The sequence below is a fragment of the Acinonyx jubatus genome, chromosome C2 (genome assembly GCF_027475565.1).
Source record: "Acinonyx jubatus isolate Ajub_Pintada_27869175 chromosome C2, VMU_Ajub_asm_v1.0, whole genome shotgun sequence".
NCBI classification, from domain to species: Eukaryota; Metazoa; Chordata; class Mammalia; order Carnivora; family Felidae; genus Acinonyx; species Acinonyx jubatus.
The window spans coordinates 95,615,160-95,633,847 of NC_069384.1; the positions used below are offsets into that span (position 1 = coordinate 95,615,160).

General features: G+C 37.6%; 1 protein-coding gene across 1 annotated transcript in view; it reads right to left on the minus strand.

Moving 5' to 3' along the window:
* Window positions 1-17,069, minus strand: part of LOC106990035 (multiple epidermal growth factor-like domains protein 6) — a 70,372-nt gene extending 53,303 nt beyond the window's left edge. Inside the window, exon 1 of the mRNA XM_027061475.2 lies at window positions 16,940-17,069. The gene's annotated coding sequence lies outside the window, so the exon portion shown is untranslated. The remainder of the gene's footprint in view (window positions 1-16,939) is intronic.
* Between the last annotated feature and the right edge of the window lie 1,619 nt (window positions 17,070-18,688).

An 18,688-nucleotide genomic window follows, 5' to 3' on the forward strand; every position in this document is an offset into this window, starting at 1 on the left:
TCATCCTAAATAATAAAGCACAGGTCGCCAGATTATCTTTTTTTAAAACTTAACGTTCTTGGAAAGTGATGTCTGTATATTTAAAAAATTAATTGTGGTAATAAGAGTTACTAATTATTGAGGATCTATCATGTGAAAACCTGTGTAGCTGTTTAAATATGGTAAGCTCACAACAATCTATCAACATAGATATTATTGTTATTCCAACTTGAAAGATAAGGAAAGTGATGTATAATTTGCCAGAAGTCCCATTAGAAACACACTAATGATTTAAATAAACAGCTTTGAATTAAACCATTTTAATGCTGTTTTTTTGTTTCCTTCCACATTTATCATTCATATTTTGCTGCTCTATGAACACATTGAAATCAGAATCATGTAAGAACCAGACTCCTCTGGACCTTTCTTCTATTTCCTTTCTCTCTTTTCTATGACCTCACAGTTCTCCAAATTCTTCTATCCTCCATTTAGAAAATAATTTTTTTTAATTTATCTTCTTATTTCCAAGCTCTTGCTGAGCTAAATTTCATGGTTACACCCCAGGAAAGCAACATACCAATTTTGGACAGTAAAGACTTCATCATGACTGACATGCCTCTGATTGGTCCTCCGGGTGGTAAACTATGTTACCCAAGATTCAGGAGGTAACCTGCCTTCTTTGAGGACATCTGTCTGTACTAACTTTTTTTAACCAGCATACATGTTGGCATCTCATTAACATTTATGTGTATGTGTTTTCATAAATAAGAATTTAAGGTTGGTGAAGACAGCAGTGGGTCTTACACTATGCGTTCTTTTCATAGCAGATACATTTTAATTCAGATAACTAAAAACCACTCAAACACTTTGACCTCAAAGCTGACATGTAATTAATCTTTAACGAGTTATTAACATTCTTTGCAAAGTTTTATAAGGCCTTGCTAGGGATTAATAAAATTATTAAAATTTGAAAAATTAGCCTTGAACAGATGAGTGGGATATTTTACTATCTTGTCAGGTGGATAACATACATGAATACTAAGTGTGTGGGAATGTACCACTTGACAAAGGGTGGCTTTTACAAACATTTGCATGGCACTCTTAAACTATTCATCATCTGATGCATAGTCTTTTCATATGTTTCCAACCAGAATTGTCTTACTTTTCATTCTAAAAATCTAAAACACAATAGAAAAAAAGTATGTGAAATCCAAGAGAGTATAATATTGAGACTGTGCATTAACTATCATAAAGAACACATAATTCAAGATTGATGGCAGTAAAAGTTTAAGAGACTAAATATAATTTGAGTTGGCTTCTTTACCATTTCAACAATACTGTGATATTGAAGTGGGTATTATAGTTTCCTTTTGGAGAATTTTCCAAGTTTGAGTAAGATAATAGATGTGAAAAATGCCTTGTAAAGCATAAAACATTAAGCTGTTTTTATCATGATATGATTATTAGAGATGTAAATCACACTGCTTGATCACATAGTTTAAATTATAGACATTCTCTCTAGAAATGTAAACTTCTAAGGCTACCAGATATTGATGGGTTGGCACTATCATTTTGCATTCTCTCAAATGTAAATCAGAATTTAGCAACATACAGTGAAATCTACAATGGAAATACTTCAGATTCTATAATATAATGAAACACAATTCCCTGCTAATAGCTAACACACATCATCCTTGTGAGAATACATAGGGAATTTCAATGATACTACACAACTGCTTCCTTAAGATTTGAAAAGTTTCAGATTCAACTTCCGGAACACATTAATTATGCGGAGATGCTCACTAAGGTAGACATCCAGGAAGTCTGAGCTCTTGGCTGTTGTGCTAAAGTGAGGCACATTAAGTGGTGTGCAGGCTCCCTTCTCTTTCTTCTCTATATTCAGACAATTGATTAATGATGGCACAAGAACACAGTAAGATCGACTGTATCTTAAAATAGCAGGAGGATTTATTCCTCCAGTTTCTTGGACCTGTCATTTTTATTATAGAAAAAAGCACATACAGATATCTCAGACTGAGCATCACCATTGTCTCTGAGGCCAGCAGGCATTTATGTATTCTTGGAAATAACTATTATGATCAATCAGGCATTTAAAATTGAGCCACTTTAAACTCTTTGAAAATTGATTAATACATGTATTTCATCTGATTTTCCTTTCATATTCTATCTCCTTTTGGGCCCAAGAGATAGAAATTATTCCTAATATAGTCACAGACACTCCTTGAGTGTGGTCCGAGAAAATAAACTATATTAGATAGTTACAAATGCAGCTAAGTATTGTTTTTTTTTATCAGTTGTAAGACCCTCCCTAATTTTAGAGATGTTAAAATATAAAAAGAATTGTGACTTAGAATACATGATATAAATATGGCATATGTATGCATATGTGTGTGAGAGAAGGAAGGAAAAGATAAATTAAAACTTGGCAATAGAAAAATTCAATGATTTCGAAAAGTTACTTCTCAAAGTATCTATCAGAACATTTAAATATACTGTTTGCAAATTTCATGTGAAAGCAACTTTCCAGGTATGTTTTTTATTTCATTTCAACATTAATAACTCTCATGGATTCTGCATCATTTTTTATAATTATTACATTGGATCTGGCCTTCTAGGGTGAGAGGGATTGACACTGAATAAGATTCATCAACAGGGATAATGTATCTTGGAGAGGCAAAAAAGTTTTTAAGCATTCTGTTGATAGGGCAAAAAAAAGAACAAAAAACATTAACCAAAAATGGTTAACAATTTTGTTGCCTTCACTCTCAAGTTTTCTGTAAGGCAGTCTAAAGGCACTGTGTTCATTTTCTCACTTCCATTCATTCTTTAATCCTGATCTGCAGGGTCATCTTCTTTCCTCTCAATGTGTGTGCATGTGTGTGCACTCATGCACCTGAGTACATGTTTTAATTACCAAATCTCAAGTCACAAATCCTACATTCTTCTTTCCAACAAGAACTCCTTTGAGTTCTTGGGATCTGATTTTCCAACAAATGATTATTCATGGATGTCCTGCTCAGCATGTCTCAAACTGTACATACCAACCCTTCTTTCTTTTCTTTCTTCTTTCTTTCTTTCTTTCTTTCTTTCTTTCTTTCTTTCTTTCTTTCTTTCTTTCTTTTTCATTTTTCTTTGCTTTTTTTTTTTTTCTTTTTAAGCAGCACATGAGACAGCAACAATCTTTTCTTGTTGGAAGTCCTCCTTTTCTGGAATTATATCTCTAAGTCCTTCTATTTCTTTATCACCTTTTTCTACCTTTCTAAAGCAGGAGTAACAAACACAGGTCCCTGAGGCCCAGGCAGGAAACAGCAGTAAGAGAATGGAGTCTCAGCAGGTGAACACCAGGGAGTGGTAGGGACCAAGACTAACTGGAAAGTGCCTGCCCCACCCAGAGAGGTACTAACTGCCCTGCCCCACCCAGAGAGCTAACTAAATGTAGCCATTTGTTCCCACACAGGAATATGGTCCTAGTGTTCCCAAATCATCCGATTTTTTTAAAATATTGAATCGCTTATTTTAAAAGGAATTTGCCTTCCATTCAAAATACATCTGCCAGTCAAATTTAGCTCTAAGGCTGCCAGTTTGTAACATCTGCTCTAAGTAAATCTTGTATCATTCACTGGTTTCCCATTCTGTATTTCCCCCTTGATGTAGGGTATTTATTGATTTCTGCTTATGGTCTCCATAGCTTTTGTCTTTACTGTCTTCCTCTTAGTCCTTTCGTCCAACCTGTCTCTATGTTGATGGTTCTCACATCTACACTCCTAGTTCTGATCCTTCCTTTGAGTTCTTAGGATCTGATTTTCCAACAAATGATTATTCATGCACGTCCTGCTCAGCACGTCTCAAACTGTACACACCAAATCATCGTCAAACTCGGTCATCTTTCATTTTCCACATCTGTTTACTGAAACTTGTGATATACAATATATATTTTTAAATTTTTATTACTTTATATTATTTTATATATATTGAAAGCTAGCATCACATAGTGGTTAAGATCAGTCATTGGAGTCAAACCACTTAGGTTCTAATCCTACCTCCCTCATTACTATGTGGCCTTGGACAAATTACTTTACCTATCTGTACCTCACTTTCTCCATCTGGACGTGGGGGTAATAAAAGTACCTACCCCATAGGGTTATAGTGATAATTAAAAAAAATACTGACTAGATAACAAGATACAACATGGGTTTTTTTTTTTTTTTTTTTTTTTATTGTCCCAGATTTGCAGAATCTGGGCAATTTACTCAGGTTTCACTAATGGAGTGTTAATGTAGTTTTATGATTCTTAGCTTTTCAGTTACATTGAGGGTATAAAATACGTGCTGTGGATTACTTTTTAAAGATGGGTAGTTTTTTTCTTTAAAGGAAGAGGTTTTGTTAGCCTATTCACTGAGTTTAACTATGTGCTAAATGCCCTTCCAAAGATGTAATGTGTATTAGCCTATTCAATACTCTGAAGAATCTTATAAGTTTCCTATTAGTCCCACTCTGCAGATGAGGATACTAAGGTAACTAAGTACTTACCTAATGTAACAGAGAGCCTAAGTGGAGAAGCATAGACAGTCAGGCAGTCTGGCCCTGACTTGCCGTAATTCATCACTGCACTGGACAGCATCTTTGGAGTTGTCAAGGGACTGTTGCCTTCCTTGTCCCCTCTCCATGGGGATGCTTTCCCTTCACCTGAAGCCCAGTGTAGAGGTTTCAGAGAAAACACTTTGAGAGCTTGATATGTGCCTTCTGGAAAGTGGGAGATTCTTGAGCTGGTATCAGACCCACATTTGAAGATAAGAGACTGGAGAGTGACATGGCCACCAATGGCAAATTGTAGGAGCACCTTTACCACGGGGCAGCTGCTGGTGCCATAGAGGGCATCTTGAAGAATAATACTCCAAGAAGAAGGTAGAGAACAAGAGCAAGGTAAGGAGGGAGTGAAGGGCCCCACCCCTTCTCTCCTGCCCACTTCTGAGCTTGAGTTAGGCCTGGGCTAGCAAGGGAACAAGTTTAAATTGGATTAGGAATTGAAGTTTTGATAAGAGAACTATACTTTTAATTGGGTTATGGGACCTCATCCAAGAGCAAGGAAAAATGAAACAACAGAGAGGCTGAGCGGAGCAGGGCTGCAATGATGTTCTGCACCTCATGGCTAAGATCAAGTTCATTTACTCCTCTAAAACCTTTAGAACTCTCCTCATTACTTCCGCAAGAGGGACTGAATCCTCTAATATGTCATCTGGTGCTTTTCAACATCTAACCCAATTCTATTCCTTTTACCTTTATCTCCCGTCACATCCAAACCTAAATCTAGTCATGCTCCAACGATACACATGGCACGCAAGCCCATCATTACGCACCATTAGGTGGCTGTTCTGCACGTCACTCTGCCTGGCATAAACTTTGCGCCAGATTTTTGCTCATCCTTTAAGATTTGGCCAATATCTTACCTCTGTAATGAAACCTCAAGGATTTCCCCAATGGAATTAATCACAGCTACTTCTCTCACATCTATTATCTCATCCTCTCTTAAAATAGAATTAAAATTAGTGCTTTATACACCTTTCTCATCTACTACATTTTAAATGAATTCCATGAGGACAGGAAGACATCTTAGCTTTTTTTTTTTTGTATCCTATAAAACACTCAGCAAATGGGGTATGTACACAGAATGCACAATAAACAATAACACAATTACAGCTTAATGAGTATTATAACCTGAGATCTTTCTCACTTTCAGAGCACTTGTAAAATTCTCAGGAAAGTCTATGTTATATGGACTTTTGTAGGATTTTTGTTTGAAAAGGAAACAATGATGTCTGGATACATTGGTATCAAAAAAAAATTAGAAAAGAAATTGTTCCACATGTCAGTTGGTCCTTATATTTATATATTAAGCCACTACAGTACTAGAATGAATACATGTCAAATAAGTCAAAACGATATTTGATGGTAAGTAGATAAAAATTTCAAAACACAGTGAACCTTGAGCTCAATTAACAATGCACAAAGAGTCCACGTATATATGAAAGCAGTATGTGTTGGAAGGTAGAACGTCTGGATGACTCCGTAGAAATAAGAATTTATTTTGTACTTTGCCAGATATTCAATTCAGGGCTTGGGAAGCAAGCAGCAAATGCAATCATAGATTACTGTAGGCAGCTAGCCAGCTATATTTACCAACACACAAAAAGAATTTTAAACAGTTAGATTGGGCAGTCCTATAAAAGCAAAAAGAACTGAGGCCACTCAGCATCTGCAGAATGCAAAGGAAATTCCTCAGGTCATTATTTATGCTAGATGATGAACAGGACTTACTATAGGCAGCTTCTGATTTACAGCACTGGTCATGAGGCTCAGTCCAGTTGGACAGGCAGGTACGCTGGCTAGTATCAAGGTCCTGCTGAGAACTATCATTACTGATGTGGTGCAGCAGGAGGCTTAGGCTGTAGAAATAGGTCGGACAAGCTGCATACAAACAAATAAAAGCATTCTCCCTCCATCACTGAATTGAGCACAGGCTGGTACGGCATTTGACATTTCAACAATGCTTTTGGCTATGGCAGGCACTCTTTTTGCAACCTACAGATGTGGGGCCAAAAAGAGAACAACCCTAATCAAACTTCTTGACCTGTTAGAAATGTAGCTGGCTTGGAAATTAAATATTGGATACAATATTTAATATCAATAACTATTGTCTCATTTTATAGATATGTACTGTTGGTATGGACTTGACTGATACTCTAGTCCTCAATTACTAATTACATGACCTCAGACAGGTGACTCAATTTTTCTAGATTCAGCTTTCTCCTTCATAAAAAGGGTAAGCAATAGTACCAATCTCAGTTAGTTGTTCAGAGGATTAAATGAGTGAATCGATGAAAAACACAGCACAGTGAACATAGAGTAGGCACTCAGCATGAGCTCTGAGTAACATATTTGCACTATATTGCATATGCCTGTATTTACCACATAGTGTTGTTATTTACTTCACATTGACTTACATATTATTACACACATATAATTATATACTATTGTTTAGTTGAACCTCTTCTTTCTATATTCAGACACTAAGAGCCAGAGCCATTTATTTACTTTCTTAAAGTGGCTTGGCTATATTTAAAAGATCACATACGTCTTTTTTTTTTTTTAGAAAACTTTTTTTTTCTACTGTTTATTTTTGAGATAGAGAGTGCACGTGCTAGCAAATCTTTGATGAGTATTACTTATATATCAAGAGTTAGGGAATACAAAAATTGAATGAATGATAGTTTTAATAATGGGCAAAAGAAAAATTCTAATAAAATATGATGGGTGACCCTCTGGAAGGGATTTAGTATTTTTGTTTGTTTTTATTTACACATACCAGAAAATGAAAAAATTCTCTGAAAAATTACAACAGGCAATAAAAGTGGAGGGAGAGAAAAATTCATTAGTGGGAAGAGCAATGATAAATGACACTGCATTTTAAAAGCACATGATGCTTAGGGTACATGGGTGGCTCAGTCGGTTAAGTGTCCAACGTTAGCTCCGGTCATGATCTCACGGCTCCTGGGTTCAAGCCCATGTTGCTGAAGTGACAGCTCAGAGCCTGGAGTCTGCTTTGGATTCTGTGTCTCCCTTTCTCTCTCCCCCTGCTCTCTCTGTCTCTCTCAAAAATGAATAAATGTTAAAAAAATTTTTTTTAATGTTTAAAAGCACATGATGGTTGGGGGAATGAGTAAAGTATGGAGAATGTGTGTGATAATTGTCAATATGCTAGGAGCTAGGGACAGGTTGATGATGGTCATTTAGTGCCCGAAGCTCTTTAAGGGATTTCCGTTTCATCACAGAAGGCATCAGCAGGTCATTGAGGGTTATAATGTAATAACAAGATTAACTTTAAAGATCTGAGATACTGTAGAAGATGATAAGAATAGGGGAAAAAACAGCTCTTGGGGGCCCTTCAATGGATATGTACTAAAAAATGACAGTCAATTTGAATATTAACTCTTTGAAAACAGAGGAAGCTAAATCTCCTGAAGACCAGATATGCCACTCCTCAACTTAATGCCTTTATATCACTGCACCTCAACTCTCTTCCACTCCCACAGACAATGGGGAGATGAACGCATTGGTAATGACATACGCATCAGTCCTCAGCCACGTCCCTATCTTAAAACTGAATTTGCACAATAGCTTTTTGAAAGGCCTGTCACTGCTTCAGTGTAGACTCTTTGTTGCACTTCTCTGTGGGAGCTGACATTTTGCTGATACTTCATCAGGCTGGACTGCCTGCTGAGAACAAGATTGGTAAGGGATATGCATCTCACTGCTGGAAAGGATGGGGGGATGCATTATTTAAATACAATTTATTTTACAGCAACTTAAAAATCAGATTTAAGATCGCTTTCAGAGACGTTAGAAGCATATTATTGCATCTCACCTCTTCATGTCTGGGGATGGTTAATACTTTTAATTGTAATTGTTGGAATAGTTTTTTTGTTTTGTTTTGTTTTATGTGGGTTTTTTTGTTTTGTTTTTGGTTTTTTTTCGTTTTTTTTTTTTGGCTTAGATAACTGTCTTCTTGTTCACAATAGTGCGTCATAAAGGAAACACCAGGCCTGATTTATGGTAGGTGTGTTACTGGAAGTTGGAAAATAGCTTAGAGGTTCTGTATGGGAACAAAATAGTTCCTCTAGATCTGAGTTAATACTCCAACTACATAAATTCTAGAGAAAGAAAAATAAGGAGGCTGTGTCCGCATAAAACAATGCAACAGGTTTTTTTTTAAATCTTCAATCAGCAAAAGCAAATAATTTTTGCTCTAAAAATAAATTAGACTTGGGTAACTAGTAAATTTTTTGTTGGTTGGAACTATTTGTTGGTTAATTTAATTTGACCAAAAAGGCCAAACTAGTGATCTGTTTAGAAACGGCAAAGTAAAATGGACATCTGAGAAGTAATCATTTCTTAGTATCAAGAAAGTAAGTAAAGGTTAAGAAATTACTCAGTGTGTTCAGAATAAAACTATTTGTCAGCTAGTGGTATGCTGGAGTTGTTACTACCAGCTTGGGGAGACCAACTGTTAAATTTTCTGGAATTTTGCAAGCCAGTTGACATCCCACTGGTTGCTTGACCAATCACCATGGTGAGAGACTTAGAGAATAGCCAGTACTATCAGCCAAGATCTTTACATTTCAGAGGACCGGTTGTAAAACATTTACCAGATTACCTCTCCAGAAGGTTCCCACCTGTATTCAATATGGTTTTCATGATGTTTAATGATGTTTAATTATCATCATTTCATGATGATTAATCATGACATGATGTTTGATGATACGATGTTTAAAGCATAAGTTGTATTTGGAGTTAGTATCCTCTTTCTAGTGTCTTCTCCCCCATTCTCTCTAATTCTCTCTCCTTTAGTAGTGAAGGAGCCAATTGTGTAACATGGCAGAATTCAGAGAAGTTGTAACAAAACAACTGAGGGATAGAAAACGGGATTTCTGAAGACAGGGAAATGAAGAGTTATAAAGAAACATTACTTTCTTCTTTTCTTTTTCTTAAAAGAGAGTTTTAGTGGTGCTGTCAAGCTATGCTCAATATGCATGTCATGTGAAATAGGAGAAAACAGTCTTAAATCAAAAGAGCAGCAAGGGGCGCCTGGTTAGCTCAGGCGGTTAAGCAGCCGACTTCAGCTCAGGTAATGATCTCACGGTTCATGAGTTCAAGCCCCGCGTCGGGCTCTGCACCGACAGTGCAGTGCCTACTTGGATTCTCTCTCTCTCCTCTCTCTCTGCCCCTCCCCCACTTGTTCTCTCTCTTTCTCTCTCTCAGAAATAAACATGAAAAAAAAAAGCCAACAAGTTTAATTAAACTAAAGGAAAAACATCTCCACTGTTATGGATACAGTGAAGGCCACCACCAGACAACACTTAAAGAACAGGCAACCATCTTACTTAGGTACTTAGTCAATGATTGGTCTGAAGATGATATGTTTTCCCGTGATAGTAAAGGGGGAAACAGGTGAAGTAGTAAATATGGGTAAGACAAAATGTAGAAAGGAGGAAAATAGTCACTCACAGTCTCACCGTCTAGAGATGGCCACTGGTAACAACTGTTTTCCTTTCTACTGTATTTGTCCATAGACATATATATGTCCTTATAAATTTGGGTCACTCTCTGTGCACATCATTTAATGTCACTTTAACGTCAACTCTCTCAACATTACACATTCTTCTAAAATATGAATCTTAATGGCCTCAGAATAGGCCACTCATGCATTATGGAATTTGTTCAATCATTCTCCTTTTGGTGAGTATTTAGGTTGTTTCCATTGTGTACTTTTAGTATTATAAATAATGCTGGGATAAAGAAGAAACTGGGACTCCTTCTCAGATTATTTGGTAAAAGGCCTGATACATAAGGCTAACCTTCACAGATTATCAAGGTTGTGACAGGATCTATCAAACCATAGCTGTCACTGCCCCCCCCCCCCACCCCAAACACTGTTTAGGATGTACAAAAAAAAAAAAAAAAACACACACACAATTTACTGTAATGCAGAGAGTTTTCTAACACAGTGAAATAAACCCTTTTAAAAAAAAAGAATTATTTCCCCCCAAGTATTTGTATTTATAACTACCAAAAATTGGAATTTATACAAAGCCAATATCTTTAGAAATAGCTTTTGGTCTCTCCCGCCTTGAAAACATATTACCTTGTATAGCTTATAAGTATTTTTACAGTTCATTATGCAAAGTAACTAGGTTTTAAAATTCTGTAAGCACCATAACAGGATATTTAGAAAAATGTTGTATGCATTTTTTCAAACACAAGCCCCTTTTTTAAATGCCACACACATTTCTTTGTGGAGTAAGCATGAAGCATTTTTAATGAGTCCTATCTTTTGGTTCTACTCATTTTCCAAAATATCTTATTATGATGATTATATAATTTGTGTTTGTGTCTGCCTGTGTAAAATCAGATAATACCATATAACACTAAAATTGAACTGGATTAGGAGTTGGTGAATATTTTTGCCTATTCAATTCAATACATTATCTCATTTATCAGGTTGCCAATAGAATTACAATGCTATTACTAATCACCAAAAATTTCTCTGAACTATCATGATCTATTCTCAGGGAGCTTGATATCCTAGAATGGAAGAGTTGTAATATAGCTATTAAAATTAATATTTTCAAGAATGAACTGTTTATCTTTCTCTTCACTTGTTTTCAAATAGGCTATTTATATCACCTGACAATTGGAACAGTGTAAACTCTATCACTAACCGCTTAATAATTATTCCATTAAAGTTGAGTTAGACAAGAGAAAATGTCACTTCACTGTGGAAATAGCTAGTAACTGCCTTCTGAATATGGAAATTCTTACCTTTAAGCTTTTTTTTTTTAAGCAAAAAAGTAAGTTAGGGATGGCCAGCTGCTGTTCCAGCAAAGTTTTATACTGCTTGAAACACTTGTCAACGTTGCCAGAACGACAGTCCTAAAATAAAAACTATACGCTTACAGCCAGAAAAATCGTCAGGCAAAGACCTTAGCCTATCACTTTTGCTTGAGAGTTATCCTTAGGGGCAGTATTGCATGACCCCCGAATGATCCGATGAGTAGCTAAACGCTGAATTCTATCCTCATGTTACATTTTATGTAAACATTTATGTTTCTGGTTTTATTTGCTTGTTGGTTTACAGAAAGTCCTCAGCACTGAAAATTAATTCAGATCGTTGTTCACACCTTATAGAATCACAGATAATTACAAGCAACAGACTCTTGCTACCTTATCAGATGCATTTGAAGTAATAAGGTAAAAAATATCGGTGCTATCATCCAGCCCGCAGCTTCCCTCAAGTTCTCAAACTCTGTTTCAATGTAGTGGGGTGGAGAAGGTAACACAGGCAGGGTGACAGAGGTTATGTAAGAACCACACACAGAAAGGAAGATAACAGGATAGTCGTTCTACTAGCTCTTTGAAGTGGGTTCGGTGCAACTAAGCGCTTTTTATGAGTCTATAATCTGATGAGGATGATAGATCCAGGCTAGTGGATTCTCAAAACGCCTTGCAGTCTAACTTTAAATAGTGTACTATGGTAGGTTGGTTCCAAGGATGGCCGCAACCACATCTCCCACCTTGCAGGTCTTTTGCAGTGAGATTTTGCTACTTCACTCATCAGAAGGTAGAATTCTTCTCCTCTTCCTGGATCTGGCTGGCCTTATCACTCGCATAACCCATAGAATTTGGCAGAAGTAATAACGTGTGGATTCTGAAGCTGGGCTTTTTTGACATGTTATGGCTTCTCTTTAACACTTTTAGGATGCTGCTACTTGGATTGTTTTCTCGAGATTGCTGTGCTTTGAGAAAGTCTAAGCTAACTTTATGAAAATGCCATATATAGGAAAGATGGGGTTCCCGGGTTGAGAAGCCCAGTCAGGCCTAGTTCCCAGCCAGTCTACTAGCTGCAAGGGGGAGAATCATCTTATCAACCCACAGGATCAAAAGAAAGAATAAATCATTGTTTTAAGCCACAAAGTACTGGGATGATTCGTTACACCACAATAGATACTTGAAATACACCCTAACATAATATCTCATAGAGCAGTTAGGAAAAAAGAGCATTTATAAAGCTAAGAACTTTCCTGACTTTGTTGGTTATCCTGTCTAGGTCACTGACTCACATGTGGTACACGCTTTTCCTGTGTAACCAGGACAGTCACAGTTTTCAGGGTTTTTTTGTTGTTGTTGCACTGACTTCCATTCTCACAGGGTACACAGGAGAACTGGCGCTCTGGTCCCCAGAGGCCAGCAGAGTAGGCTTGTAGAATAAAAATAAAGAAAAAGGAAGGAGTAAAGTCTTATAAGGAATCTCAACATGCTCCCCGATTTCTTCTGTTGCCTAAGTGAGTTAGAAAAGTGTTCATGCGTGAGTATGCGTCTGTATGTGTTGTGTGTGTGAATGTATCTATGTATCACTGAGCTGCAAAGAAAGGAACATTCGAGTAGCCTCCCAGGATTTATAGCCCTTCCAAAGACATTCCCTGAAGAAATCAACATGATGCCAAAACTTGTCACTTTGGAAACACAGATACAGAGGTGCCTTTTTTTTGCTGAAAATGTGGTTTTTCAGACAGTAACAATGGAAGCAATTTTGATATATATCTTTGGGGGCAGTTGCACAGAACAAAACCTGAAAATGAGATGTAATTTGTAAAGGAAGCTTAGGAGTTGCCGTGCTTGGGAAACTGTCCCCAAATGGTTGCCTGAATCCTGTCCCAGTCTTTGCTTCTTTTGTAAGCCAGAAAAATCACCCCAGAGCTTTATAATTTGTGTATTTTATAAAAGTGTGCAATGCATAAAGTGGGCAAGGAGGAACATGTTGCTGCTTTGTTGAGCGCCCTTTGAACCGGAAAAGGATGGCTGATGCCACAGGGCCCGGTGAAGACTCAGTGAGAGGGTCCAGCGTTTGTCCTACCATGGACTACTGGAATTAGAAGCCTCGTGGGAAGCATTCTTTTAACACAGGGAAAACCTGGGAACTTTCCTAAACATGACAATTGTGAAAAGTGGCATCCATCCAAGTTGGGCTGTGAAGTATCTTCTCATCCTGGGAAGAATCTCTGAATAACAGAATTGTGACATTTTCTGGGATGTGCATACCATTCCTGGCTATTATGTATCGATCATTACTCAGTGCCAAGCACTTTACATAAATTAGCTCACATTTCCATAAATATCTACATGTGATGTAAGCAATTTTATCTCCTTTTTACATAAGAAACTGAAACTCCAGGAGGTAAAGTGACTTGCTTTGAATCACACAGCTAATAAGTAGCAAAATAGGATGTGAACCCAGATCTTCTGGCCTTTTGAGACTGAAATTCAGCCACCATGCCTAACCTGTGCTACAATACGAGCACCTCTCAAATCAGCTGACTTGCTTTTAGACACCCATCAGAGCTCAAAGTTCAAAATCCGTCCAGCATGGAACTATGGTAACAAACATCTGTCCTTCTTTGGGCTGTTGAGGCCTCCTTTGATGGACTCAGTGGGTTCTCTGGACCAGAGTGCTCCACATTTAGAGATCTGCCTGCAGTTGGGATCCAAAGTACCACAGGCTACAAACTAATCAAAATAAGGCAAAGACACTGTCATTTTCCCCTCCACCCGCCCTCTTTTTCGCTATTTCACAGATTCACATAGAAACCAGCTCTTCCACTCTTAGAAGTCATTGCTGATGGGCTAAATAAAGCCTGTTGCTGATTGTAGAGAGCACTGTTCATTAGTGCCATTGAAACGATCTGCAGTCTTTAATTAACTATTCATCGGCAATCTAGATACAGGTCTAGAGTTAAGATTTTTAAAGCTATGTCTGGCTCTAGGAGCACTTGGGCTACTTCACTTTTTTAAAAAAGAAAAAGAAACACAACAGGCCTGATTTTCATCATGCACAACTCTTCGAGAGCTCTTCTTGCCTTGATTTCAACTGCCAATCATGGCGATCCCATTCACCTGCTCCAGTCTGATTCATAATTTCATTTTGTGGTTAGACAAAAATATCAGAATTGGACAAAGTTATCTGATTGAAAAATAATATGTTTTCCAGAGATTATGGTGACCTCTCTATTTTGCTAATTTACATATACTTTCAACTCATTTTCCTTCACAGTGGGAATCTCAGAAGCATTTTCCAATAAAGTGTATTCAGCAGCTGCTTTAAGGAAATGTTATCAGAATAAATTAAATCTACCCAGATGTCTGTATATGGTGTTGTCTCCTCATGCGTTGACTTCCAGGGCATGACTTCTTTAGCGAGTTATTGAATAGGGGGGTGATTCTAGGTCTAAAAATCAGTTAAAGCAGGAGGAGGTTTAGAGATTGGCATGGGGCCTACTCTTAGATGATGTTAAACACACTTGTGTTATGTCAGGCTTGTGTTTCCCTAAGTTCTTTTTTCCTTAGCCTAGAAAGTCACAATGCAGCTACAGAAACAGTCCTTTCTCCACAAAATCTAGATGGACACTGCTGCTCACATACTCCAGCTTCATAGCCATAGGACAACCTGGAAGCCCTCATTCCCGTTCAGTCAGCTCCAGAAAATCCCTGCAGACCATCTTAAGTTGACAATGCAAGGAGAAATGTGTAATACTTGAAGGCAAAAGACAACCTTCAATTTCAAGGCTTACCTCTGTAAGTGAAGCCAACAGTATGATGGCTTCCTTTCAACCTAGTCACCCCTCCTGATCTTTTTTTAAGTCTATTTATTTATTTTGAGAGAGAGAGTGTGTGTGTGAGTGGAGGGAGGGGCAGAGAGAGAGGGAGAGAAAGAGAATCCCAAGCAAGCTCAGTGTTGTCAGCGCACAGCCCGACGTGGGGCTTGAACTCACAAACCGTGAGATCATGACCTAAGCAAAACCAAGAGTTGGAGGCTTAACCAGCTGAGGTACCCAGGTGCCCCATTATTCCTCCTGATTTTTAAAAAGATCGCTCTTTGGGGGCACCTGGATGGGCTCAGTTGGTTAAGTCTTCCACTCTTGGTCTCAGCTCAGGTCACGATCTCACAGTTCCTGAATTCGAGTCTCACACTGGGCTCTCTGCTTAGCACAGAATCTGCTTTGAATCCTCCGTCCTCACCCCCTCTCTATGCCCCTTCTCCTCCTTCTCAAAAATAAATAAACATTTAAAAATTAAAAAAAAAAAGATTGCCCTTTGGATCACTTCAAAAGCAAAAAGTTCACTTGACCATTTAGTTCTGATAATTGTATAATTATATTTGTTATATATTCAGTCTTTCTATGTATGAAAGAAAAAAATGCTGTAAGAATTTCCTCTGAATAAACAGTAACAAGTGCTTAATTCAGAATACATCATAATAATATAAGAAAAATTTATAAAGAATACAAATTGAACCATGAACATTTATGTATTCATTTAAGAAAATACTTATTGAGCAACTCCAAAATGTTAGGATTATTCTAGGAGTTTGGGAATACTTTGGTGAACAAAGCAAACAGATAGCCTTCCCCCTGTGGGGATTAACTTCTAGCAGGAAGGACAGGGAATAAATATTAGACATAATAATAATTGGAGTATAATAATAAAAAGACTAGTATGTTATAAATACTATATATATACTAGTATACAATAAAAAATAGGATGTTAGAAGATGATACATACTTTGGAAAAAATTTTAAAAGTTCAAAGAGTTTTGCAAGTTGTTAATTTTAAGTAAGGCAGGACTGACAAGATTCAGTGAAAAAATGACATGAAACTTTGTGAAATAGTGAGAGAGCCAGGTAGTTACCTGGGGAGAAGCTTTCCATGAGTCCACAAACCAGAGAAGCTATTACTAACATCTTGATCTCGGAATACGTTTTCCCAAATCGTATATGCGCATGCACATTCACACATCTACATATGTTACTTATAATTGGAATTATGTTGTATGTAAACTTTTATATTTATGGATTTCTTAAAAATATTTATGTAATATTTAGACATTTGAAAAAAAGATGATACTGATACCCCTATTTCAATTTTCAAAAACTTCTCTATGGTCAGAATCTTTGACTTGTGTTTATTTGAGTGATCTATCTTCAGGTATAAAGGAAACAATTCTTTAACTCTGGAAGCTAGTACCCTTGGTTGATTACTTCAGCTCAAAGAAGCGATTGGTCAGCTTTAATCTTAAGATAAGATTCTCTGCAATTCGATCTTTCTTCTGCTCAGGCTAGCAAGGAGACAGCTAAGAGCAGAGGCTGAGAAGACAAAGTAAAATAACTTCATTGCCATGTGTCTCAGTTTCCTCACCTGCAAATAGGGGATTAATAAAGCTTACCCATCTCCTGAAAACACTGGCAGATTAACCAATTAATGATCATATGGTGCCGAACAAAGGCTGAGCATTGTTATTAGAGAAGAAAGAAAATGTATCATCAGATTGTACCTTTCTGGCATCTGTTGCCTTGGTAACCAGATTTGCAGGTGCAACTGCCATTTTTGGCACTGCATTCCAGGGTGTTCTCCTCCACATACTGACATTCTGAAGAGCAGCCAGCTCCATAGACCCCCTTGGGACAGTCTGCAAGCAGATTGAGGCAAACCGGTCACCTGAAAACCATGCTTTGTTTCTTTTACATTGTCAGTGTACAGGCATGTAGTTCTGCGGGGCCCGATTATGGGGAAAACAAGGGGATCATCCTGACTGCCAAAAAAAGAAACAGAAAAACAAATGTCTTTCAAATCAGGCAATTCATTTGCTTTTTGGCAACTGGATGTGAACAGTGAAGCCTGAACTACTTAAAAGGCTTTGGTGCTTCTGGGAGAGAAATTGCTTCTCAGTGTGCTCCATTGGTGCCTATAGTTAATATTCTCCAAGGACTGTTAAGATCTGCCAGGCCCTATATTCATCGGGTCGCAGCAAGGGGATGATGGACAAGCACTGATGTAAAGGCTCACCATTGTTTCCACTCCCTTTCAATATATGGTAATCGGAAGTAATTTTACATCACGTAGATTACACAAAACTTTCATCGTGACAGCCGCATTTTCTTGGCCACATTCTTTTGGCAAATGGTGTTTGCCTTTCCTTCATTATTTTCCCCATGGCGTTGAATTTTAGGGATGGTAGTCAGCACAGGAATTCTAATTTGAAGTCCCACCTTTGCATTTAGGAAAACATAGCCTTAGTTCTGTCTTTGAGGGGTTATTTACAGTAATTCAATTCCCTTTCCAAAACCTCTGACATGTTTTTTCCTCCTCCATTACAAATGTCCAAGGGACTAATCAAGATCCTTCAAGTAACCTCCAAGCTCCAGGTAACTGCATTGTATGCCTACAGAGGCTTTGTTCTCAAAAGCTGCGTGGAGAAAACAAAATAAGCCACTTGACTTTCTGCTAGATGGAAATTATTAGTATCTGCTAATATCTGCTATTATTAGAAGAGGTAATTTAAAGTAGTGGTTATAGTGCCACCATGCGGGGTAATCCTTGTCCTAGTTGCCAGGAACAGAGTTACCCCTAGAAGCAGAACAGATTTATTAACAGGACTCCTTTTCACTGTTAATATTGTCCCATTTGGATGATAAATTACGTGATCCCTCTCTAATCCTTCCTGTGGCTTAGACCAACTAAATTGCAGGCCTCTTTCTCAGAGCTTTTGTCCTCCTTGATAGGACTCTTGTGAATTCCAGAGCACTCACTTCCCTGGACTGGCTTCCATGCCTTACTCTTCCTGGTTCAGCATGGAGAACAGTGGTTCAGGGAACAGCTCAGGCATGATAGAATATGCTTAAATATGACAATTGGACATATTAAGAAGCTATAACTGAAAATGTGCTTAGGGAAAAAGGAAAAGTGGAGTAACATCTTTGGCAATCCCATATCTACTCAGGGTTCGTTATGCATTGAAATGTATCCTTCATAATTCTTATGTTGAAGCCCTTACACTCAGTACTTCAGAATGTGTACTTACTTGGAAATTATGTTGTTGCCAATGCAATTAGTTAAGATGAGGTCATAATGGAGTGGGATGGGTCTGTAACCTGATATGACTGGTGTCCTTATAGGTAGGTAAAATGTGTGCACAGAGACACTCACAGGGAGAATGCCATGTGAAGACTGGTGTTAAAATGGTCACTAGCCAAGGAACTATGGGAAGCTTAGAGAGGTCTGGAACTGATCCTTCCCTAGCACT